This window comes from Hyla sarda, chromosome 6 (assembly GCF_029499605.1).
Source record: "Hyla sarda isolate aHylSar1 chromosome 6, aHylSar1.hap1, whole genome shotgun sequence".
Taxonomy (NCBI): Eukaryota; Metazoa; Chordata; class Amphibia; order Anura; family Hylidae; genus Hyla; species Hyla sarda.
The window spans coordinates 149,167,602-149,194,654 of record NC_079194.1 but is presented as its reverse complement, the minus strand read 5'-3'; the positions used below and the strand labels follow the sequence as shown (position 1 = coordinate 149,194,654).

General features: G+C 44.2%; 1 protein-coding gene and 1 long non-coding RNA gene across 3 annotated transcripts in view; one reads left to right on the top strand and one right to left on the bottom strand.

The window, feature by feature from the left end:
* The window catches only part of LOC130276326 (uncharacterized), a 76,051-nt gene extending 64,551 nt beyond the window's left edge, over nt 1-11,500 (bottom strand). Inside the window, exons 1-2 of the long non-coding RNA XR_008845085.1 lie at nt 11,426-11,500; nt 1,954-2,058 (exon numbers count right to left, since the gene is read on the bottom strand). This is a non-coding gene — a long non-coding RNA (uncharacterized LOC130276326). The remainder of the gene's footprint in view (nt 1-1,953; nt 2,059-11,425) is intronic.
* GSE1 (Gse1 coiled-coil protein) overlaps nt 1-27,053 on the top strand; it is a 510,276-nt gene that overhangs the window by 124,150 nt on the left and 359,073 nt on the right. The gene's annotated exons all lie outside the window — the stretch shown is intronic.

The following is a 27,053-nucleotide window of genomic DNA, read 5'->3' as shown; positions in this document are numbered from 1 at the left end:
TGACATGCTGTGGAGCTACATAGGGAGGCTGACATGCTGTGGAGCTACATAGGGAGGCTGACATGCTGTGGAGCTACATAGGGAGGCTGACATGCTGTGGAGCTACATAGGGAGGCTGACATGCTGTGGAGCTACATAGGGAGGCTGACATGCTGTGGAGCTACATAGGGAGGCTGACATGCTGTGGAGCTACATAGGGAGGCTGACATGCTGTGGAGCTACATAGGGAGGCTGACATGCTGTGGAGCTACATAGGGAGGCTGACATGCTGTGGAGCTACATAGGGAGGCTGACATGCTGTGGAGCTACATAGGGAGGCTGACATGCTGTGGAGCTACATAGGGAGGCTGACATGCTGTGGAGCTACATAGGGAGGCTGACATGCTGTGGAGCTACATAGGGAGGCTGACATGCTGTGGAGCTACATAGGGAGGCTGACATGCTGTGGAGCTACATAGGGAGGCTGACATGCTGTGGAGCTACATAGGGAGGCTGACATGCTGTGGAGCTACATAGGGGGGCTGACATGCTGTGGAGCTACATAGGGGGGCTGACATGCTGTGGAGCTACATAGGGGGGCTGACATGCTGTGGAGCTACATAGGGAGGCTGACATGCTGTGGAGCTACATAGGGAGGCTGACATGCTGTGGAGCTACATAGGGAGGCTGACATGCTGTGGAGCTACATAGGGAGGCTGACATGCTGTGGAGCTACATAGGGAGGCTGACATGCTGTGGAGCTACATAGGGGGGCTGACATGCTGTGGAGCTACATAGGGGGGCTGACATGCTGTGGAGCTACATAGGGAGGCTGACATGCTGTGGAGCTACATAGGGAGGCTGACATTCTGAGCCTCTTATAGAGTGAAGTGTTGGCTGTAAAAGAAGTCCTGGCATGGTGACTCCTGCAGTGCTTCCATCGGACTTGCGCGAGTCTGTTGGTCTACAAGCCACACCCCTATATAAGCCACGCCCTACCTATTAATGCACATTTTTTTTCCTTTTGGTAAAATGCTGAGAACCCTATTTTAGATGATGTAACTAAGCAGCGAGTGCCCACATGTCAGGCCTGAAATGCTTGGCATTTCCATCCACTGTTGCAGCCCATCTCTTCCTCCTACATTTGATTGACAGCATCTGTGCAGTTTTTTTGTATATGAAGAGAAGAGCAGGGAAATCACAGAAATGCAGGAGGAGGAGACAAGCAGCGATAAGTGTGGGAACACTTAAAGCAGTCAGCCCTATGCAGTTGGCACTTGTTCTTCCGCATTATTCTTCCAATATGTCAGCTGCATGCACTTAACCGCTTGTGTGGCCTCACCCTTGAAGTATCATACCTCCCAACTTTTGCTGAGAGCAAAGAGGGACAAGCCACACCTAACCTCACTCACAGCCATGCCCCCCTAACCACACCTGCACCTACAGAATGGGAATACCTCTTTAACAGCAATAATGTTCCAGGCTGGCACCTAAGTTTAGGAGGACCTCCAAAACTGACATACTGACAACAAACCCCATCAATACCACTACAGACCATGTAAGAGATTACATACAGTTATATTTTGTGACTTACATCATCCCCCATCATTACCACTACAGACCATATAAGAGATTACATAAATTTATATTTTGTGACTGACATCAACCCCCATTATTACCACTACAGACCATATAAGAGATTATATACAGTTATATCAGGTGACTGACAACAAACCCCATCAATACCACTACAGACCTTGTAAGAGATTACATACAGATATATCAGGTGACTGACAACAAACCCCATCAATACCACTACAGACCATGTAAGAGATTACATAGTTATATTTTGTGACTGACATCAACCCCCATCATTACCACTACAGACCATGTAAGAGATTACATAAATTTATATTTTGTGACTGACATCAACCCCCATTATTACTACTATAGACCATATAAGAGATTACATACAGTTACATCTGGTGACTTCTTCTCTGGTCAGAGTTGTTCACTTTACTTTTTCTCCTCCATCCAGCTCAGACGGCCATAATGATTTCTTCCGGCTATGACTTATTTCTGTAGAACATGTAGGGTAAAAAAAAATAAACATTTTACGCTTCGCATTTTTCCAAGATGTATAATGCCCCAAACTGTAATAAGCCCCCTTAGTATAGTGGGTAGCAGCAGAAGTTCCCCACATTAGGTAGGCAGCAGAAGTTCCCCACATTAGGTAGGCAGCAGAAGTTCCCCATATTAGGTAGGCAGCAGAAGTTCCCCACATTAGGTAGGCAGCAGAAGTTCCCCACATTAGGTAGGCAGCAGAAGTTCCCCACATTAGGTAGGCAGCAGAAGTTCCCCATATTAGGTAGGCTGCAAATGTCCCCCACATTAGGTTAGCAGCACATGCCGTTGTACCTCCTTTGTCATGCCTGAGGAAGCTGCGCAAGCGCAGTGAAACCATTGCATATTGGTTAATAAAATCCTCTTTTATCCTACATACCTTGTCGTGGTCGGCCAGCACCGTTTGAGCTGGGTCCCTCCCCATAGTAGGTGGCAGATTCCCTCCATAGTAGGGGGAAGATTCCCCCCCATAGTAGGCGGCAGATTACCCCCCATAGTAGGTGGCAGTTTTGCCCCCATAATAGGCAGCAGATCCCCCCCCCCCATAGTAGGCTGCAGATTCTCCCCCCCCTCCCCCCAGTAGGTGGCAGATTCCCCCCCACCATAGTAGGCAGCAGGTTCCCCATGGTAGGCAGCAGTACCCCCCCCCCCCTTTAGTAGGGAGTAGTATCCCTCATAGTAGACAGCGTTTCCCTATGGTAGGCAACACTACTCCTGCTAGCTACCAGACCCTTCCCCATCCCTCACCTCTCAACTCAATCTGTAAGTTACTGCTACTGCTGCTATGTCTAGGGCAGTGTTTCCCAACCACTGTGCCTCCAGCTGTTGCTAAAATGCAACTCCCAGCATGCCCAGACAGCAGAAGTTACTTTACTTCAATAGTGCAAATCATGGTAAAAATGAGTCATTTTATGTGCAATTTTCTGCTGACTTGGCTGAACCTCAGCCGCAGGCGGCTTAGATGACAAGGCGCAGTGATAAAAATATACTCATCTCTCTGGAAAGCCACAGGGTTTATGGAAAATGTAGACAGCATTATGGAATCATTTAGTGATGGAATTGCAAATAGTATGGCTGAAATCACATGCATGCTACATCAGCTAAAACAGGAAAGCATAAGGCATACACGAGAACCTCTACATTATTCTCTAATAGCCTATACGGTTTCTTTAAAAGTTTTATCCAGGAATAGAAAAGCAGAGCTTATTTCCTCCAAAAACAGCATCACACCTGTCCTCAGGTTGTGTGTAGCATTACAACTTGTCTCTATTCACTTTAAATGAAACCGAGCTGCAATACCGCACACAACTGGAGTGTGGTGCTGTTTTTTTTTCTCAAGAAATCAGCTTTGCTTTTCTAATGCTGAATAACCCCTTTAACAGGGTACTCCGCCCCTAGACATCTTATCCCCTAAGATGTCTGATTGCAAGGGTCCCGCTGCTGGGACCCGCACTATCTCTGTGCAGCAACCGGCATTTGTTTAGAACGCTGGGTGCGGGCGGCAGGGTTGTGACGTCACGGCCACGCCCCTTGTGATGTCACACCACACCCCCTCAATTCAAGTCTACGGGAGGGGGTGTGGAGGCAGCCATGACCCCTCCCATAGACTTGAATTGAGGGGGCGGGATGTGACATCACGAGGGGCGTGGCTGTGAAGTCGCTACCACGCCGCCTGCACCCAGCGTTCTAAACAAAATGTTCCTAATGCTGAGGCAGCGGAGTACCCCTTTGATGCTGGTCTTTGCTGCCTCTCCATATATATATATATATATATATATATATATATATATATATATATATATATAGGCTCTGCTCATACATACATCTTATATTGTCTATGAGCAGATGTCTGGTTCTGTACTGTTACTGGATTCTAATCTGGATGTTTCTCCTGACTACCTGCCTGATTCCTCCACCACAGGACTCCCCGCCTCCTGGTAAAGTATTCAGAACATGAGAAACCTTAAATGTGTCAGACAGATAAGCCTTGTAGCCATGTAGGGAGAGCAGGCACGGTCTTCTACATATTTTACATAATCTGTTAGGAAGGCGTCCAGCCTGGAAGAAGAAATGCTGAGGAAATGCTGTAAAAGCCAGGTCTTGAGTCTTCTTTGGACATCTTGTCTCGGTAACATCACAAACCGTACAGGGCATGGCTGCCTAATGTCGTCTTTGTGAGCCCCAGGCATATTCTCTGTCCAAGTGTCTGCCCACACATCCCACAGGCTGTCACTCCACACCACAGCTCTAATGACAAGCAGCCCTGAAAGAAGCCTCAATACCCACACTGAGGCTGGCCCTGGCACAGCCTCTTATTCCTGGTGGATGGTGGTTTGCAGCAGCTGAAACTGGAATGAACTGAGTAGTGACCATTCATCCCACTAACCCAGTGTTTCCCAACTAGGGTGCCTCCAGCTGTTGCAGAACTACAACTCACAGCATGCCCAGACAGCCAAAGGTTGTCCGGGCATGCTGGGAGTTGTAGTTTTGCAACAGCTGGAGGCACCCTGGTTGGGAAACACTGCACTAACCAGTTAAGTTCTGTAGCATCAGAGTCTTCTCTATAGACCCCCTTTAGATACAGTGCACATTCTGCTCAGAAATGATTTGAAAGGTTTTCCTGAAATACTTGCTAAGACTCTGGGGTTCTTGGTACTTGCTGGTAAAATTCCCTGCTGCCACCACTAGAAGGCACCCACCCCATGGGAGGCAGTCTTTATTCAGCTTCCATTCAGATTCATGGCATTTATAAATCTCTCCACCTTGGGATGTTAACATGCAAATGACTAATGACTAACATGCAAATGTATTAAAACCCCAATCCTCCGTTTTGATCTTATTAGGTACACCTGTACAGTTACTTGTGAACACAAATAGATGATCAGCCAATCACTTGGCAGCAATTCCATGCATTCAGGCATGCAGTCATGGTCAAGACAATTTGCTGAAGTTCCAACTAATCATCAATATAGGGAAGGGGTTTTAAAGGGGTTATCCAGGAAAAACTTTTTTTTATATATATATCAACTGGCTCCAGAAAGTTAAACAGATTTGTAAATTTCTTCTATTAAAAAAATCTTAATCCTTTCAGTACGTATGAGCTTCTGAAGTTAAGGTTGTTCTTTTCTGTCTAAATCCTCTCTGATGACACGTGTCTCGGGAAACGCCCAGTTTAGAAGAGGTTTGCTATGGGGATTTGCTTCTAAACTGGGTGTTTCCTGAGACAGTTGTCATCAGAGAGGATTTAGGCAGAAAAGAACAACCTTAACTTCAGAAGCTCATAAGTACTGAAAGGCTTAAGATTTTTTAATAGAAGTAATTTACAAATCTGTTTAACTTTCTGGAGCCAGTTGATTTATATATATATATATATATATATATATATATATATATATATATATATATATAAAAGTTTTTCCCTGGAATACCCCTTTAAGTGATTTTAAACATTGCAGGTGTGTTTGCCTGAATATATCAGAAACTGCCGATCATCCTGGATTTTTTTTTACACACAACAATTTCTAGGGTTTCTAAAGACCAGTTTGAAAAATAGAAAATATTCAGTGAGCGGCAGTTGTGTGGATGAAATGCCTTGTTGATATCAGAAGAGAATGGGCAGACTGGTTTGAGATGACAGGCAGCAGTAACTCAAATAACTAAGGCATGCAGAATACCATCTTTGATGGTAAAACCCGGAAGCAGATGGTTTACGGCAACAGAACTCGGCACCAGGTCCACTTCTGCCAGCTAAGAACAGGAAACTGAGGCTATAATATGTGCAGGATCACCAAATAAGAATTTGGCATAAACAACATAAAAGCATGGATCCTTCCTGCCTTTTATCAACAGTTTAGGCTTGGTGGTGGTGTAATGGCACACTTTAGACCCCTCGCTACCAATTGAGTATGGTTTAAACTTGACAGCCTGCCTGAGTATTGTTGCTGACCATTGTCCATCTCTTTAGGACCACAGTGCCCAATCTTCTGATGGCTACTTCTAGCAGCATAACGCATCATGTTGTAAAGCTCTCATAATTTCAATGAGTTCACCTTATTCCATAGTCTACAGATTTCAGTCCAATAAAGCACCTTTGGGATGAGGTGGAATGGGAGATTCGTATCATGGATGAGCAGCCGGCACATCTGCAGCAACTGTGTGATGCCATTGGGTCCATATGGACCAAAATCTTTAATGTTTCCAGCACCTATTCCATTACTTAACAACTTATCCCCTATACACAGAAATGACTAGTGACTAGACAAAAGTGTCTAGTGTAACCCCCCCTGCGATCTGCCCGATGCCGTGGCTCTCCTAATTCACAGAGCTGTGTCAACTACTTCATGGAGCGACATGCCCCCTCTATGCATCTTTATGGGAGAGCCGGAGATACAGCACTCAGAGAGCAGGAGAAAAAGCGCTCCCATTAGACTTAGACTCTTGTCTCCTAACCTGTGGATAGGGGATAAGTTGTTAAGCACCAGAGTTCCCCTTTAAAGGGTAGCTCCCACCATCCTATTTTTTTTTTCTGTCCCTGCCTATTACCCATCTATCCCTAACCCCCTCCCTGCTTTAAATTTGTTTTTTACTATATTAAAAAGGTCTTTTTGTCTGCCTGGTAGTGTGCTCACTACCAGGCAGACTTCCCCAGCAGGCACCATGTCACTGATGCCTGCTGGGGCCGACACTTCCGCCCTTAGTTCATCTATACAGGGTGCCTCCAGCTGCTTCACCACTACAACTCCCAGCTTGCCCTCACATCTATTGGCGGTCAGGGCATGCTGGGAGTTGTAGTGGGGAAACAGCTGGAGGCACCCTGTGTTGAAAACAATAAGTTAGGGCCATGGGCGCAGCGCGGCGCTACCCCATTCCCTCCGGCGCTAAACAGCCCCCCCATGTTGAAACCCCACTCCCCGCACCCCCCGTGTTCAAACCCCAAGCCCCGCTCTTCCTGCAACCCCCGTGTTCAAACTCCGATCCCCCAACCCCTGTGTTCAAACCCCGATCCCCGCAACCCCCGTGTTCAAACCCTGATCCCCATACATACAAACTGCAGAGTCCAGCGGCATGCAGGGGCAGCATCAGCTGCGTGGTGCGGGAGGAGTGGCCGGCGTCTGAGGCCAGGGAGCCAATGCGCTCGCTCCCTGCCTGTCTGATTGACAGGCAGGGAGCGAGCGCAGGCTGAATGAATTAGGACTGATGCCCGGCCAGCATCAGTCCGAATTTATGAGTGACGTCACGCCAGCCTGCAGCCAGCCACTAGGAGGGAGACCCCTAGTGGCCGGTTTTCAAACGTTAATTTAAACATTTTAATAAAAAATAAATGATGAAAATATATTAAAGATATGTTGTAGTACTACAACATATCAAAAAAAAAAAGGTGATGACAGTGCCCATTTAAGTAAAGTATGGCAAGAATAAAGGCAAAAGGGGGTCCAACCGGATAATGGTGAGGTTTACATATTTAAGGGGCCAGTGAGCAGAAGCTCCTCAAGTATAAGGCTACATTCACCTTACGATTAAGGGGTACAGCAGCTGGGTCCGGCTGGAGAATTTGAAAGCCGGCTGCTGCTGTATCTCTGGCGTGGTACCCCATTAATTTCAATTGGTCAGCTAGTGATTCTGGTCACCTCATTTTTGAACCAAATGAGTTTTTTGTTGCCGAACTGAAACCGCAGCATAGCACTGTTTTCAATCTTTCAACAAAAACTGATACAGTCTAGTATGGCTAATGTAAATAAATAGGGTGCGGCACGGGTCTGGTGGGAATATGACAGCAGACTGTTTTCAAATTCTCCATCCGCACCCCTAAATAGTGATGTGAAAGCAGCCTATGTGGAACATGCTCCAAATGATTTTGCTGCTGGTAATCGTATAACAATTGTCATCCAGCTTTTTCACCCTTTTTTTCCAATCAAAACTGGATAGAAAACGTTCCAAGACTTGTTCTTCCAGCATTAAAACTGACACTGGGTGCCAGGAGTGACCCCATTGACAACAAAGGTATAGGTTCTGGCATCCATTTTTACAGGTTTCTACTACACTTATAGAAATTTCTCCAGATTGCCTGACATAGGAACAAGGCCTAATAGTCGCAGCTTATTATTTAGAGACGATGGAGGAAATTTAACAAAATCTGTGCATAGGTAAAGTGTAGTTGCCCATAACAACCAATCAGATTGTTCTTTATTTTTCACAGGCCTTATATAAAAATAAAAGGGGTTATCCAGGAAAAAAACTTTATATATATATATATATATATATATATATATATATAATCTCAACTGGATCCAAAAAGTTAAACAGATTTGTAAATTACTTCTATTAAAAAATCTTAATCCTTTCAGTACTTATGAGCTTCTGAAGTTAAGGTTGTTCTTTTCTGACTAAGTGCTCTCTGATGACACCTGTCTCGGGAACCGCCAAGTTTAGAAGCAAACCCCCATAGCAAACATCTTCTAAACTGGGCGTTTCCCGAGACACGTGTCATCAGAGAGCACTTAGACAGAAAAGAACAACCTTAACTTCAGAAGCTCATAAGTACTGAAAGGATTAAGATTTTTTTAATAGAAGTAATTTACAAATCTGTTTAACTTTCTGGAGCCAGTTGAGATATATATATATATATACATACACCAACTGTATAGGGAGAGGAGCACCGTGATGAGGATTTGAGATCCAGCTGGGTGCTCAGCTCCGGGAACAGACCAATTCCCAAATAGTATCAACTGCCGCTTCTACCTTCAGTTGTATGTATGTGTATATATATATATATATATATATATATATATATATATATATATATATAAAAGAATACCCCTTTAAAGAAGTGATCTGATTTGTTTCTATAGGTCGACTGGTGGACTTTTCTCTGCCCAGGTTTTGATAAATCTCTCCTGTGTGACCACTAGAGGTACATTTATAAATGAGTCTCATGGATTCTAGAAAAAACTAAGAATTTTACTATTTATCTATATTCTGTCATCTGATAGTCCTGAAAGTCTGAGACCAGGTCCTTATAGTGTTGAATCAAAGGATTATTAATGTATATATACTCATATGCTACTGGGTAATCCTTTATATCAGTGGTCTTCAACCTGCGGACCTCCAGATGTTGCAAAGCTACAACTCTCAGCATGCCCGGACAGCCAACGGCTGTCCGGGCATGCTGGGAGTTGTAGTTTTGCAACATCTGGAGGTCCGCAGGTTGAAGACCCCTTCTTTATATTCATGATATGTTTATGTTCCCCAGCAGTTCTGCCATAGGAGCCCCCACAGGATGTCTGAGCTCATTTGTGACACCCCAGGGTGTTCAGGCACAGGCCTGTGTGGTTCATTTTTCTGACCTTTTATTGACCTGTATAGCCAGCGGCATTAACCGATGACCTTCTGAAGCCGCTGCCTATTTGGTGAGATAAAGTGACATCTTTAGTAAGGGGAAGGCATTATATGAGCTCTTAATCCTCATCACTGCCTCAGCCTTTTTACCGAGATGGTACGGAGCCCCCCCCCCCCCCCCCCTCCGTGTCTCCCTCCATTTATCTCATTACCCCCCTCCCCTTCCCACTTTCCCTGCATACATCACATCCATTCTACTTCGCCTGTGGCTCACACACACAAGATAATTTAATGCTAGCAGACAGGCCATCCATAACACATGATTGAAGTCTTATCGCTCCTTTTGCAGGTTGTGATACCTTTTGAGTGGACCCAGTCAGCTGTTCGGAGGTGAGCGCTGTCTATAAGCCACTTTAAGGTTTAGGGTCCTCTCTTTACCAGTCAGTTTCCCTATCCCCAGGTCTGTTAATTTCGTCCCCTTGGGTATTGGAGGATTTATAAACAAGATGAAATGTGGCGATAAATGGGCAGGACTGCTACATGTTACACTAAGCGTTTATGGTTACATCCATTGTTGCTACATATCAATAACTACTTGCTGTCAGTAAATCAGAAAACAATCTTCATTTCCATCCAGATCCTAATAAACCATCTTGACTTCATCCCGCCAACACAGTTAATGGATTTGTTAGTGCGTCACAGTAATGCTCGATGAGTGAGATACACTGGCAGCATTAACCCCCTCAGCTTGGTGTGCAGGATAGGGTCAGGAACATACTAATTTACCTCTAAGCAACCCTATGTTGCCTATGATAAGTTCTGTTCAGGGTTTATGCCTTTAGGCTTAGACACTGTTTTCATTCACTGGAAGCTATCAGAGATCTTGAAAATTGCAAGGAAGGGAAACTGTGCTACATTAACTATTATACAAACATATTATACAATGGTTTATTTAGATTTACATCCCCCCCCCCCCTTTCTTCTCATTCTTTGTTCAACTCAGCAGCTCTGGCTGTTGGAGAAGTGACAGGGTCATATCTGCTTTTTGCACATAAGCCGCCTTAGGAAGCTGCCTGTCTGCGCTAATCCTGCCGCCTGTCAGTTCTGTGTCTATCAGCAGAGGCGCCAGACGCTTATTGCCGTGCTCACCTCTTTTTGCTCTCTGTGCTGGGAGATCCTGTCTCACTGTTTCATTTCTCTCACATATTTATAGGGACACTGCGACACCGCCGACTTCAATTCTAAATCTTTTCCAGACTATCCTTAATCTAATGCCAGCTGCCTCCGGGCATATAAGTGCCCCAGAAATTTATGTCCCTGTTATATTACAGGTCAGGCCAGCCGGGGAGAAGGTAACTAGCCCTCAATTATTCTGGTACTCTGTCTAGGCCATATGAAGGGTCTCTATCTGTATGATGAAGTGGGCGAAGTGCATTAAATGTAGCTATTGTCATCTGCTCATAAATAATAATGAATACCTTTTGCTGTATAATACTATGAGAGTAGAACATCTGGTAACAAGGCATGTCCTCTGCCTGCAACCTTACTGGCTGTGACCTGTAACATCATCATCCAATCACAGACTGACCCACTACGTAGACTATGTGATCTCACTGTCCACACCTTGTGACATCATCTTCCAAATACTGACTGTGTGACCTTACTGACCCATGTGACATTATTTAATCATGAACTGACCCACTACACAAACTTTGGCTCTAATTTATCAAAATGTGTGTAAGAAAAACTAGAGAGAATTTGCCCATAACAACCAATCCCAGCTCAGCTTTCCTATCTTAACCAGCTGTGGTGACATGAAAGCTGAGCTGTGTGTTTTATGGGCAAAATCTCCAGTTTTTCTGATGAGTCAAGGCCATAGACCTCATGACATGATCCAATCATAGAGTGACCCACTACATACATTTTGTGATCTTACTGCCATCCCCTAGTATGAATACAAGAGGATACAAAAGCGTTCTGCACTCACCGCTAAATGCTGGCTAAACAGCTTCCATCTCGGGCTCATAATCCGGCAAGGTTCTCAGGACGGTGTGGGGCGCTCAGAGGCGACTGCCAGCGGTTTCATGCATAGGAATGCACTTCTTCCGGCCTATGACATCATGATCCAGTCACAGACTGCCTGCCACATAGACATCACCAACCAATCACAGACTATGCTATAACTTACTATCGCAAAACACCCTTGGGGTACAAGCCCCCAAGGAGGACTAAAACCCACTTACTAGAACTCCTCCTTTAGAAATGGTAAAAATTGGTAAATTTTTAGGCCTACAAATAAAGCATTTTTAAGGGTGAGGTTTATAGTAAGTGAGCTTTTACACCAAGGTGGTTTGTGGTAATTGGATTATTCGCCCAGAGATGCATGGGGACGTTTTTGGACTTATTTCCGCTACTGTGTGACATCACTGCCCCCACCCTGTGGTATACAGTAATTTGCTTTATACTGGGAAAACTGCATCTGGTCTGGAAATAATCGTATTTGGTCCTGAACTTGTAGTCTTCATGTTTGTCCTCATACTGTAGCTTTCACCTGTTTATTTGTAGACAATGCTCTGGATTTAGGAAGCAAAGTTCCAGTGAGGGAGGAAATCTGCTTAATCCGTGGATTATACCGGATCATAATACAAGCTCTTGGAGAAATGCTGCACTGCTGCAGGGCTTATGTGCACCACCCAGTACTGGCTTTCGTGACGCTACTGCATTCTCTGACCTGGGCATAAAGGGGTACTCCGGTGGAAAACTTTTTTTTTTTTATGGTGCCAGAAAGTTAAACAGATTAGTATATTACTTCCATTTAAAAATCTTAATCCTTCCAGTACTTCCAGCTGCTGTATGCTCAAGAGGAAGTTCTTTTCTTTTTAAATGTATTTTCTGTCTGACCACAATGCTCTCTGCCGACACCTCTGTCCATGTCAGGAACTGTCCAGAGTAGGAGCAAATCCCCATAGGAAATCTATCCTGTTCTGGACATTTCCCAACATGGACAGAGGTGTCAGCAGAGAGCACTGTGGTCAGACAGAAAATAAATTTGAAAAGAACTTCCTGTGCAACATACAGAAGCTGATAAGTACTGGAAGGATTAAGATTTTTAAATAGAAGTAATTTACAGATTTGTATAACTTTCTGGTACCAACTGGTACCAACTGATTAAAAAAAAAAAAATGTTCTCCACCGGAGTACCACTTTAAAGTGCTAGAGCCATTTTGTTGTCCAAGCATCCCACCAGTATATGTGTTTAATACAGTATCTCACACCTCACTCTTTTATGTGACAACACTGAAGAAATGTCACTGAAGAGTGCACAGCCCGTTTAACAGTATTTAAAATTCTAAATTGGCTTTTTGTCATAGGGACATATGAAGGCTTGTTTTTCGCTTGACCAATTGTACTTTGTAATGTCACCTTTCATTTTACAAAAAATGTACCACAAAACCCCACCAAAAAAATTTGCGCATGGAAACAGGGGATTAGGGATTATGAACATTTTATTTTAATAGTTTGGACACTTTTTAAAAAAACATTATTTTTTGTAAAATTGGAAAATAAGGGTAACAGCTGTCACGCCCCCTCCCATAGGCTTGCATTGAGTGTGATGTCACACGGGGGCGGAGGCGCTACGTCACAATACTCCGGCCCCATGATCGCCAGTCATCAGACCCGGAGCGAACATGCTCCGGGGGCTGATGGTAACGAGGTGCCGCGTGAAAGATCACGGGGGTCCCCAGCGGCGGGACCCCCGTGATCAGGCATCTTATCCCCTATCCTTTGGACAGCTTTGCACAGCGCATGGTTGATGGCGTACACGTAAAAAAATTGTGCATTTTTGGTCACTTCATATGCCATAAAAATTTATAAAAAGTGATCAAAAAATCCAATCAAAACAAAAATAATACCCATAAAAACTACAGACCACGGTGCAAAAAATGAGCCCTCATATAGCCCCACATGTGTAAAAATAAAAAAATTACAGGGGCCAGATGATGACGATTTTAAACATACTAATTTTGGTGCATGTAGTTATAATTTTTTAAAGTAGTAAAATGAAATAAAACCTACATAAATTGGGTATCCTTGTAACCATATTGACCTGCAGAATACAGATAAGGTGTACTGCATAGAAACGGAAGCCCGCAAAAGTTGCAAAATGGAATTTTTTTTTATTTCACCCCACAAATATGTTTTATATATTTTTTTTTTGCCAAAGATTGTTTTAAAATAAGTGGTCAGTACAAAGTATAATTGGTCATGCAAAAAAGAAGCCCTTATATGGGTCTGTGGGTGGAAAATGTAAAGCGTTATGATTTTTAGAAGGGGAGGAGATAAAAATGAAAGTGCGAAAACTAAATTTGGCCTCGCCCTTAAAGGGGTACTCCGGCCCTAAGACATCTTATCCCCTATCCAAAGGATAGGGGATAAGATGTCTGACAGCGAGGGTCCCGTCACTGGGGATCCCCGCAATCTTGCATTCAGCACCCACCTCGGGGAGCTGCACGCCGTGCTGCCGGCTCAGAATCTGCCATATAACAACCACGGGGCCGGAGTATCGTGACGTCACGACTCCTCCCCCGTTGAATGTCACGCCCCTGCTCTGTGATGGCGTACTCCACTGCCCCAGCGTCCGGAACATTGTGTTCCGAACGCTGGGTGCGGGGGTCGTGACGTCACGGCCACGCCCTCCTGATGTCACTCCATGCCCCTCAATGCAAGTCTATGGGATGCTGGGACAGTGGTGTACCCGTTTAGGGACTTAAGTCTACTGACCATAAACAAGTGTGTCTTGCCTACATTTAACCATGGTGGTGAAAGTGTCATAGTCTGGGCCTGCATAAGTGCTGCTGGCACTGGGGAGCTACAGTTTATTGAGGGAACCATGAAAGCCAACATGTACTGTGACATACTGAAGCAGAGCATGATCCCCTCACCTTGGAGACTGGGCTGCAGGACAGAATTCCAAAATGATAATGACCCCAAACACACCTCCAAGATGACCTCCAAGGTGACCAAGTCGGTGGCATAGGGGAGAAGTTATTTTTCATCAAGCTACCCATTTAAGGCAGTGCTGGAAAATGATGGTGATCACAACAAATATTGACACTTTGGGCCCAGTTTGGAAACTTCTACTTCGGAATGTACTTACTTTCCAAGGTTTAGGCATTAATGGCTGTAAGTTATTTTGAGGGGACACAACATTAAAGGGGTACACCGTCCCTAGAAATCTTATCCCCCATCCAGAAGATCCTGCTTTCTCAGGGCTGGCACCCTGGCGTACTGAACATTTATATTCGGAACACCGGCTTGGGTACTTCCGTGTTCATGACATCACACAGCAGTCACGCCCCCTCCATTCATGTCTATGGGAGGGAGCGTGATGGCTATGGATCAGAAGTACACAGCCATCACGCCCTCTCCCATAGACCTGAATGGAGGGGGCGTGACTGCTGTGGTCTCCTATCATCCGACACAGAGCGGAATTCGCTCCGTGGACTGGATTACTAGGGTATTGCACCAGAGATTGTGGGGGTCTCAGCGGCTGGACCCCCCCACAATCAGACATCTTATCCCCTATCCTTTGGATAGGGGATAAGATGTCTAAGGGCGGAGTACCCCTTATACAGGCTGTGCACATAATTTCTTCAGTTTTTTCACATGAAAAGATATAAAATATTTACAAAAATGTGATTGATATACTCACTAATGTGAGCGAGTATAGTGCACATGTGAATAATACACTGCTCATGTACTTGCCAGAGGTAGCCTGACTGCCATTAGGTACCGAGATGAGATCCTCAGACCCCTTGTGAGGCCATATGCTGGTGCAGTTGGGCCTGGGTTCCTCCTAATGCAAGAAAATGCTAGACTTAATTTGGCTGGAATGTGTCAGAAGTTCCTGCAAGAGGAAGGCATTGATGCTATGGACTGGCCCGCCCGTTCCGCAGACCTGAATCCGATTGAGTACATGTGGGACGTCATGTCTCGCTCCATCCACCAACACCACATAGCACCACAGGCTGTCAAAGAGTTGGCAGATGCTTTAGTCCAGGTCTGGGGGGACATCCCTCAGGAGGCCATCTGCCAAATGCCCACCAGTATATATCAGATAGATAGAATACAATTGTATGCTGCAGTACATATATATAGATTCAACCAGTCAACTTTTCCTTTGCACAGGTTTTGATATATCTCCCCATATATGTACATAATATTGCACTGCTTTACATTATATAGAGCATACATGAGTATAGTTGTTCCCTTGGTTGCTGGGTTCTCAGACTTGGAGTCTCAGGAGCTTGGCTGGGATTTTTGTGGCGTCTGTCTTTGGGCTGGAGATGTGCGGCAGAACCTGGCATCTAATGACAGCTTTCTGTTGGCTTGGTCTGGCCACTTCCTACGCATGTCCAGCACCTTGGAGCCGCTGGAATGAACAGCTTGGATGAAGAGATGCCCACGGTCAGGACAACACGATCTGCAGTTAGTGACATGGGAAAACAGATGCTGCTTATCCAGTCGCCTAGTGTCAACTTCTGCTAGGCTGAGCTTGGATGTCAGGTATCCTCACTTGTCAGGACCAGTGGTATAGAGGATACATGACAGTACTGGTGCTACCATGTACATATGATGAAAATAATTTTATAGAGAGGGGTTACCAATATAAAGGAATCTGCCTTTGACTTGGCTGAGTTGTTTTGAATGGAGAGGTAAGAGAAGTAAGCCACTGTCAGACTCCCCTAGTTTAGGCTTATTTTCTCAAGAACATAAAGATCGGGCAGTGGAAGTTAAACGTTCCAGATCTCTTCCCCTGACAGCTGCTGTGTGTGTAGGGGGCGAGGTGGATGAGGGGAGAGTCAGGAAGTTACCATACACATTACATGAAAGGTGAGTGCTGCCAAAATCAAGTTCAGCCAACAATTGTCTTATGTGTATTGTCACCGTAACAGCATATACTGTACAGGAAAGAGGACACTGCCTGTAAGAGCTTACACTGTACATAAGAGAGGACCCTGCTGACAATTAAAAGCTTAGCCCCTTAACGACGCAGGACGTAAATGTACGTCCTGGTGCGGTGGTACTTAACGCACCAGGATGTACATTTACGTCCTTTACATGACTGCAAGCAACGGAGCGATGCTCGGGTCATGTGCGGCAGGTCCCGGCTGCAGATAACAGTCAGGGACCCACTGGCAATGGCCACCATTAACCCCTCAGATGCCATGAGCAATACAGATCACAGCATCTGCCGGGAGTGCGGTCACTAAAATGGATGATAGGATCACCCGCAGTGCTGCCATGGGGATCCGATCATCCAGAACTGTGGATGGAGCGCCCCTCACCATCCTCCGTTCGTCTCCCGGCATCTTCTGCTCTGGTCCGAGATCGAGCAGACCAGAGCAGAGGATGACCGATAATACTGATCAGTGCTATGTCCTATGCATAGCACTGAACAGTATTAGCAATCAGCTGATTTCAGTAAATAATCCCCTATGGGGACTATTAAAGTGTAAAAATAAAAGCAAGAAAAATAAAGTAAAAACATTTTCAAAAATACCCTCCCCCAATAAAAATGCTAATTGTCCCCTTTTCCCCATTTTACCACCAAAAACTGTAAAAAAAAAAAAATAAAAAAAAATTATAAACATATTTGGTATCGCCGCGTGCGTAAATATCCGAACTATTAAAATATAATGTTAATTATCCTGAGCGGTGAACGGCGTAAACATAAAAAAGAAAAATGTCCAAGATTGATGCTTTAACATTTTATTCTACAAAAATTGCTAAAAAAATGTATTGAGTTTAAAATGTGGTATAAATGTGGTATAAAAATAAGTACAGATCACTGCGCAAAAAATTAGCCCTCATACCGCCGCTTATACGGAAACATTGAAAAGTTATAGGTCAGCAAAATGGAGGGATTTTAAACGTACAAATTTGATTAAAAACTTAGCAATTTTTTTTTTCAAGCGGTACAATAATAGAAAAGTATGTAATCATGGGTATAATTTTATTGACCCACAGAATAAAGAAAAGCCCTCATACTAGTTTGTGGATGAAAATATAAAAGAGTTATGATTTTTAGAAGGTGAGGAGGGAAAAACAAAAACGTAAAAATAAAATTGTCCTTGAGGACCAAATGGGCTGAGTCATTAAGGGGTTTAAGGGGTATGCCGGTGGAAAACTTTATTTATTTTTTTATTTTTTTATCAACTGGTGCCAGAAAGTTAAACAGATTTGTAAATTACTTCTATTAAAAAAATGTACCCTTCCAGTACTTTTAAGCAGCTGTATGCTAGAGGAAATTATTTTCTTTTTGAATTTCTTTTTTGTCTTGTCCACAGTTCTCTCTGCTGACACCTGATGCCCGTATCAGGAACTGTCCAGAGCAGCATAGGTTTGCTATGGGGATTTTCTCCTGTTCTGGACAGTTTCTAATAAGGGCATCAGGTGTCAGCAGAGAGCACTGTGGACAAGACAAAAAATAAATTCAAAAAGAAAAGAATTTCCTCTGTAGCATACAGCTGCTAATAAGTACTGGAAGGGTAAAGATATTTTAATAGAAGTAATTTACAAATAAGTTTAACTTTCTGGCACCAGTTGATAAAGAAAAAAAGTTTTACACCGAAGTACCCCTTTAACTCCTTGGGGACGGAGGGCGTACCTATACGCCCTCAGCCCGCTCACTGTCTATAACGCGGGCCACGGCGTGGCCCCGCATCATAGTGGGTTGGGCCGGCCTCTAACAACGGCCGGGACCCGTGGCTAATAGCGTGTGGCATTGATGGCGGCGCTACGTGCTATTAACCCTTTAGACGTGGTGTTCAAAGTTGAACGCCGCATCTAAAGTGAGTAAAGCAGTGCCGGTTAGCTCAGGGAGCTGTTTGGGATCACCGCGGTGAAATCGCGGCATCCCGAACAGCTTACAGGACAGCTGGAGGGTCCCTGCCTGCCTCTTCGCTGTCTGATCGCTGAATGACTGCTCAGTGCCTGAGATCCGGGCATGAGCAGTCAAGCAGCAGAATCATTGATCAATGGTTTCCTATGAGAAACCATTGAACAATGTAAAAGATCAGTGTGTGCAGTGTTATAGGTCCCTATGGGAGCTATAACACTGCAAAAAATAAAAATGTGAATAAAGATCATTTAACCCCTTCCCTAATAAAAGTTTGAATCACCCCCCTTTTCCCAATTAAAAAAAAAAATTGTGTAAATAAAAATAAACATATGTGGTATTGCTGTGTGCAGAAATGTCCGAATTATAAAAATATATCGTAAATGGCGTACACACAAAAAAATTCCAATGTCCAAAATAGCGTATTTTTGGTCACTTTTTACATCATAAAAAAATGAATAAAAAGTGATCAAAAAGTCCTATCAATACATAAATGGTACCGCTAAAAACTTCAGATCAGGGCACAAAAAATGATCCCTCATACCAGTCCAGTACGCAGAAAAATAAAAAAAAGTTATAGGGGTCAGAAGATGACAATTTTAAACGTATAAATGCAGGTAGTTATGATTTTTTCCAGAAGTACGACAAAATCAAACCTATATAAGTAGGGTATCATTTTAATCGTATGGACCTTCAGAATAAAAATAAGGTGTTATTTTTATCGAAAAATTTACTTTGTAGAAACTGAAGCCCCCAAAAGTTACAAAATGGCGTTTTTTCTTCAATTTTGTCACACAATGATCTTTTTTTCTGTTTCGCCGTTTTTTGGTAAAATGACTGATGACATTACAAAGTAGAATTGATGGTGCAAAAAATAAGCCTTCATATGGATTTTTAGCTGCAAAATTGAAAGGGTTCCGATTTTTAAAAGGTAAGGAGGAAAAAACTAAAGTTCAAAAACTGGAAAACCCTACATCCCCAATTGGTTAATGTTAAATTTTGAATAGGGTAACAGCTCTTTGTGTTGACATGGGAAATGTGAATAAAATTTTATTAATCCATCTCCCAGCCTGTGTCCAAGCAAATTGAGAGGGCTGCGTAGATGTAAGATGGATATGAGAGAGAGAGATAAGAGCACTGGGGCTGCATGAGTGCCAGCAGCACTAATGCAGCCCAAGACCATAACACTCCAATCACCATGCTTGACTGTAGGCAAGACACACTTGTCTTTATACTCCTCACCTGATTGTTGCCACACAAGCTTGACGCCATTTGAATCAAATAAGTTTATCTTGGTCTCATCGGACCACAGGACATGGTTTTAGTAATCCTTGTTCTCAGTCACTTGTCTTCTGCCATGTAGACCAATCTGCTGACCCCTACAACCTCTGCAGCAAGGCTGGTAGCACGGCTGGCAGCACTCATATATCTATTTCCCCATAACAATCTCTGGAAATGACGCTGAGCGTGTGCACTCAACTTCTTTTCTGTCTACCATGGTGAGGCCTGTTCTGAGTGGAACTGCTGTATGGTCTTGCCCACAGTTCCCCATCTAAGTTTCAGGGTCTTGGCTAATCAGGCCTAATTTGGACATTTCCACTTAGGGGGTGTACTCACTTTTGTTGCAAAGGTTTAGGCATTAATGGCTGTGCTTTACATTGTAGTAGAGTGCCATTCAGTTCTGTCACATGAAAAGGTATAATAAAATATTTACAAAAATATTTACTCACTTATTTGACATACTGTAAATGTGAGAATGTTACAAGAGAGACAAATATGAGAAAGAAATAGAGATTTGGAAATATTGATACAGCCCCTTAAAGGATGGTGACCCAGCAAATAAATCTGAGGTTTGGGATTCTCCCCAGGGTAAGAGAAACGTGTTTTTGAACCCCTTGCAAATCTGAAACTGCACTCAAAGGGAATATTCCTTAAGGGAAACTGTTCACATTGAACATGCAGTCCATTCTGCAGGCTGTATGTTATAGGGCTGGAGGAACTGAGCAGATTGATATATAGTTTTGTATGAAAATTTCTATAATAAATTGTCATTATTGATGTAAATCTTATGTTCATTCTGGGCTAAATAGCCAAATGTGCAGTCCTGCTCAGTGATTGACAGCTATCTGTGTGTATGCATGTAGAGAGAACGGTCAGTCATTTATTAGTCTTGCCCTCTTGCCTACGTAGACCAAAATTTGTAGAGGTGTAAACGAATCCTAAAACTTTTGCCACAAAACTCCAGCTCTCTATAACATGATGCCTTCATATCGGACTTCTCTTTCATTGACCTGTTTCCTTTAATCAATCTCATGGACTTGCATTTTTACTAAAGCCACTGGATATTGGTGATCTTCATTGGCTTTGTACTAGGCTGGTATCAATATAGATTCAGCTGTTACTTGGGTTATATATAAACCACTCATGTGCTACCCTTTAAATCAGGCCTGCACAACATACTACCTTACTTAAATTTGGGCAGCTTCACTTGGGGGCCACATGAGAAGCTGAAGTCTGACCTCCTCCAGTCGGGCTTCTGGAAAGACTAGTACAGAGTTGCTAAACATCCCATTCTGCAATGTACGACATGGACAGACTTTGGAGATGCTGGACGGTACAGTTGCTGAGGCAACCATATTGATGCTCAGTGAGTTCTGTGCACGAGTTTTATTAATTAGAATAGGACTCATGCACAGAACTCACTGGGCATTGTACAGTTGCCTCAGCAGCACCTCTCCACGCCAAACTTTTCAGAATCGGTGGGAGAGCAAGGTTATGTTCACATGCCAGAATTTCCGTGTTGATTTTCGCATTGGAATTCCACACAGAGATTCCGCAGCAGCAGAGTCCCATTGATTTCAAAGGGATTCTGCTGCACTGTGCACATAGCAGAATTTCCGTGCCGTAAACATGTGGTGCAGAAATTCAAATTCCGATGTTAGCAGAATAAAATGAACAGGTCCATTCTTTCTGTGGACTCTGCGTGGAATGTATTGCCTTGCATGTCACGCCAATGCCCTCAGTCTGCAGAATGTCCTCACTGAGATTTTCTGTGCGGACATTCTGACATGTGCACATAGCCCAACTCTAGACTTGCACTTTAATTATAATGAATCATTTATCAAAACCTGTGCAGATGAAGTCGACCGGTTGCCCATAGCAACCAATCATCGTCTTTATTTTTGAAAAGGCCTCTGAAAAATAAAGGAAGTGACCTGATTTGTTGCTGTGGGCAACTTTTCCTCTGCACAGGATTTGTTCACCCATTTTGCCCCACACAGAAGTGCAGTCAGTGACTTCAGCCACGCAGCAGAATATCCTGGCAAATAAAAGAAGTGTAGCCTATTTTAATTGTGCCCATCTCCTAGTACCAAGGCCTGCAGGCCTACTGACTATGGACTATGGATGATAAATTAAAGGGGTATTCTGGGAATTTTTTTTATTTGACTATCCTACAGGGGCTGTAAAGTTAGTGTAGTTGATAATATAGTGTCTGTACCTGTGTGTGACGGTTTTCTCACAATTCTTCTGTGATTTTCACCCCAATATTTATTTTTAACAGCATACAAAATGACTGTTGTCTCAGATTTTTCCCAGGTTGCAATGTGGCCGAGACCTGACTCACTAGTCAGCTGATGACAGGGAGCCTGTCTGCTTCAATGGGTGGAGGGATCAATCTGCAACTAATGCAACAGCTGTAGGCATCCTGATTGAAAACCACAGGTCTTTTGAATGGATGCAGTTCATTTATGTATCAATGGGTGGGATGGCTGATGTGTGGGAGGGAGGAAAATGGAATTATGGGATTTGTAGTCAAAAAAAGAAAATGAAAACAGGAAATACCAGTTCACAAACAGCTAGACACAGTGTTATGGTAATCTCACAACATAGACATTTAGCCCCAAGACAAGTTCAGATCCTTCCTAAGCATGTCCATTACTGTCTGCCAGGTACGTACTAAAATCACCTTATGGTGGATAACCCCTTTAAATTTAAGGGAGGTTTCATCTGTTAAAGGAATATACCTCAAAATGATCTATGCCACAATGTATTTAATGGAGGGGAAAATGTATCCATTTGGACTCCAGACTATTGAGCTTACAGAGGATTGTCCAGACTGTTTTCAAATAAACTGGTGCCGGAAAGTTAAACAGATTTGTAGATTTCTTCTACTTAAAAATCTTAATCCTTCCTCCAGTACTTATCAGCTGCTGTATGCTCCACAGGAATTTGTATAGTTCTTTTCTGTCTGACCACAGTGCTCTCTCCTGACACCTCTGTCTGTGTGGAACTGTCCAGAGCAGAAGAGGCTTATTATGGGGATTTGCTCCCACTCTGGACAGTTCCTGACATGGAAGAGCACTGTGGTCAGACAGAAAAGAAATTCAAAAAGAAAAGAACTTCCTGTACAACTTCCTCTGGAACATACATCAGCTGAGAAGTACTGGAAGGGTTAAAGGGGTGCTCCGCTGCTCAGCAACAGTTTGTTCCAAATGCTGAGCAGCAGAGTACCCCTATAAGATTATTATATAGAAGTCATTTACAAGTCTGTAAAAATTTTTAACACCAGGTGATTTAAAAAAAAAAAAATTCTACTGGAGTACCCATTTAAATAATGATAGCTTTGAATTACAGTGGTTTTCCCAATTTTAAATAAATAAACAAACAAAAAAATAAATAAACAATTGTGCCTTGATGACCACTCCCTCTCCCTCACTGCTCTGTGAGCAGTAACACTTTCCTTTCTGGTTTTATGCTATACACACAAGCTGTGTGCCTACATCTTTTGCAAAACTACAGCTCCCAGCATGCCCACAGATCCTATGAGTTGTAGTTTTGTAACAGCTGGAGGCATAGGATTGTAGTCCCCCTGTAACACACACATTCACTTCATATTTTCACAGGTATATACAAATACATACACTGCTCAAAAAAATAAAGGGAACACTTAAACAACACAATGTAACTCCAAGTCAATCACACTTCTGTGAAATCACACTGTCCACTCAGAAAGCAACACTGATTGACAATCAATTTCACATGCTGTTGTGCAAATGGAACAGACAACAGGTGGAAATTATAGGCAATTAGCAAGACAACACCAATAAAGGAATGGTTCTGCAGGTGGTGACCACAGACCACTTCTCAGTTCCTATGCTTCCTGGCAAATGTTTTGGTCACTTTTGAATGCTGGCGGTGCTTTCACTCTAGTGGTAACATGAGACAGAGTCTACAACCCACACAAGTGGCTCAGGTAGTGCAGCTCATCCAGGATGGCACATCAATGCGAGCTGTGGTAAGAAGGTTTGCTGTGTCTATCAGCGTAGTGTCCAGAGCATGGAGGCGCTACCAGGAGACAGGCCAGTACATAAGGAGATGTGGAGGAGGCCATAGGAGGGCAACAACAAGCAGCAGGACCGCTACCTCCGCCTTTGTGCTAGGAGGAGCAGGAGGATCACTTTCTTTGGGGGCTGCACAGCCCTCCATGTGCTTGCCAGAGGTAGCCTGACTGCCATTAGGTACTGAGATGAGATCCTCAGACCCCTTGTGAGACCATATGCTGGTGCAGTCGCCCCTGGGTTCAGCATTAATGCTATGGACTGGACCCAGACCTAAATCCAATTGAGCACATCTGGGACATCATGTCTCGCTCCATCCACCAATGCCATGTTGTACCACAGACTGTCCAGGAGTTGGCGGATGCTTTAGTCCAGGTCTGGGAGGACATCCCTCAGGAGACCATCCGCCACCTCATCAGGAGCATGTCCAGGCATTGTAGGGAGGTCATACGGGCATGTGGAGGCCACACACACTACTGAGCCTCATTTTGACTTGTTTTAAGGACATTTCATCAAAGTTGGATCAGCCTGTAGTGTGGTTTTCCACTTTGATTTTGAGTGTGACTCCATATCCAGACCTCCATGGGTTGATAAATTTGATTTCCATTGATAATTTGTGTGATTTTCTTGTCAGCACATTCAACTAGTTGTCACGATGCCGGCTGGCAGGTAGTGGATCCTCTGTGCCAGAGAGGGATTGGCGTGGACCGTGCTAGTGGATCGGTTCTAAGTCACTACTGGTTTTCACCAGAGCCCGCCGCAAAGCGGGATGGACTTGCTGCGGCGGTAGTGACCAGGTCGTATCCACTAGCAACGGCTCAACCTCTCTGACTGCTGAAGATAGGCGCGGTACAAGGGAGTAGGCAGAAGCAAGGTCGGACGTAGCAGAAGGTCGGGGCAGGCAGCAAGGATCGTAGTCAGGGGCAACGGTAGGAGGTCTGGAACACAGGCTAGGAACACACAAGGAAACGCTTTCACTGGCACAATGGCAACAAGATCCGGCGAGGGAGTGCAGGGGAAGTGAGGTGATATAGGGAAGTGCACAGGTGATTAGGCTAATTGGAACCACTGCGCCAATCAGCGGCGCAGTGGCCCTTTAAATCGCAAAGACCCGGCGCGCGCGCGCCCTAAGGAGCGGGGCCGCGCGCGCCGGGACAGGACCGACGGAGAGCGAGTCAGGTACGGGAGCCGGGGTGCGCATCGCGAGCGGGCGCTACCCGCATCGCGAATCGCATCCCGGCTGGAGGCAGTATCGCAGCGCCCCGGGTCAGTGGATCTGACCGGAGCGCTGCAGTGAGGAGAGTGTAGCGAGCGCTCCGGGGAGGAGCGGGGACCCGGAGCGCTCGGCGTAACACTAGTTCATTCATTCATATCTAGGATGTGTTATCTTAGTGTTCCCTTTATTTTTTTGAGCAGTTTAGATATATCCATATATATATATATATATATATATATATAGGGACACTTACTTTTTAAATAAAGAAATCCTCCATTCAGTCTTCTGCTCAGTCATGGCAGTAGTGTGCTGCCCCCCCCCCCCCCCCCTTCTCTCCACACAAGCAGCAGCTTTGGATCTGCAGACCTGTCAATCATGAAGTTTGTCCATGACCTAGGTGATGACAAGTGGACACAGCAGGTCTAGTATGTATCCCAGGGGGCAGTTCTTTGGCTTTTTCAGTATGAAATACTGACTTTTTTTTTTTTATGAAAGCAATTGCAAAACCTATTGGTTTTGCATGCTTTACAACATATCAAAAGTTTTTATATCTGACAGTGCCCCTTTAAGGGGTTAAGCTTTTTATTCACTGACATCAGGTAGGGTTCTTTATAACAGTGAGGAACTGAATCTCAGGGAAGAATTTAACATTCAAGAATTTAACATGACTCCTTACATAAAACCGAAAACCGTCTTAGTCTATTGCAATGTTTCCCAACCAGAGCGCCTCCAGCTGTTGCGAAACTACAACTCCCAGCATGCCTAGACAGCCTCCGGCTGTCCGGGCATGCTGGGAGTTGTAGTTTTGCAACAGCTGGAGGCACCCTGGTTGGGAAACATTCGCTTAGATACACCAGTCCTGCTGTATTGCATAATTTCTCTGGTAAAATTCCTCGTGTGGCGACAGGGTTGTGGGTAATAATAGATTAATATGTAAGCTTGACTCATATCAATCCAAACATGGAGTCTAAAGAGGTTCTGCAGCAGCTGTTAAAAACCATATTTAGTTTCTTTTTCTGCCCATCAGAGGTTGCATTCACATCTCGTTTTTACAATACGGTTCCCGTATCCAGTTTCGGTGAAAAAACCTTATGGGACTGTATTGCACACCGTATGTATAGACATTTCATAGAAAACGGTTGCATCAGGTTGTTTACGTTTTGCATCATGTACGGTTTTATCGTTTTTTTTTTTCCCCATACACAAAACTAGTCTACTACGGTTTTATGTCCGGGTGAAAAACTGGATACAACCCGTATACGTTTTTTTTTTTTTTAAATGGTGGTCTATGGGAACCGTACTGAACCGTATGTGCGTACGGTTCCATCCGGTTTGCACAATACGGTTTTGCAGTTTGCACATGCTCAGTGCACACGAAATTTCTACCCACAAATAGAATAAGAAGAACTTTACTTAAGAACAAACATAAAACCGTATCCTTTTTTTTTTTTCTCAAAAAACGTATTAAACCGTAGGCAACCGGACATCCGTTTTCAAACCGTACAGAGGTATATACATTTGTATACGGTTCGGTCCGGTTTTGAGACATACGTTTATTTTACAAAAAACCTGATACAGAAACCGCCTTTGGCTGTCTGGGCATGCTGGGAGTTGTAGTTTTGCAACAGCTGGAGGCGCTCTGGTTGGGAAACAATGATCTAGTGTTTTATCTTAGGCCATAGACACTGCCAGATACCTCAGACACCCCCGACTAAATGTTCTGTTTCTGTTTGATGCCCCCCACCCCCTGTAGGGCACGATACTTCCCCCACCCCTCCTCCTCCCTAACATTGTAGCGCAGCCCTGAATTTGAAACGACACACATGAAAAAGTGGCTGTGCCTTCCCTGCAAGTGTTAAGCGTCTCTTTCAGCAAATCTCGAAGGCTTTTCTTTGCTTTGACTCGAACTTGTACGCGAGCGGATTTAATCTCTTTGACGTTAGTGCTCAGACGAGGAGGGGAGTGCGTGCGTTAGCAAGCGGGGCTGGGGGTGGGTATAGCTGTTAACGCAGCACGTCTTCTCTCTCCCCATTGTACGCCGCACCCTGGAGGTAAACGCTTTCTCCGAGCTCCTCGTCCTAACGAGCGGCTCCTGAACCTGCCTGCGCAGCGTTTAATTGGCGAGGAGTGAAAGACATAAAACCCAGCTCTGCCTCCC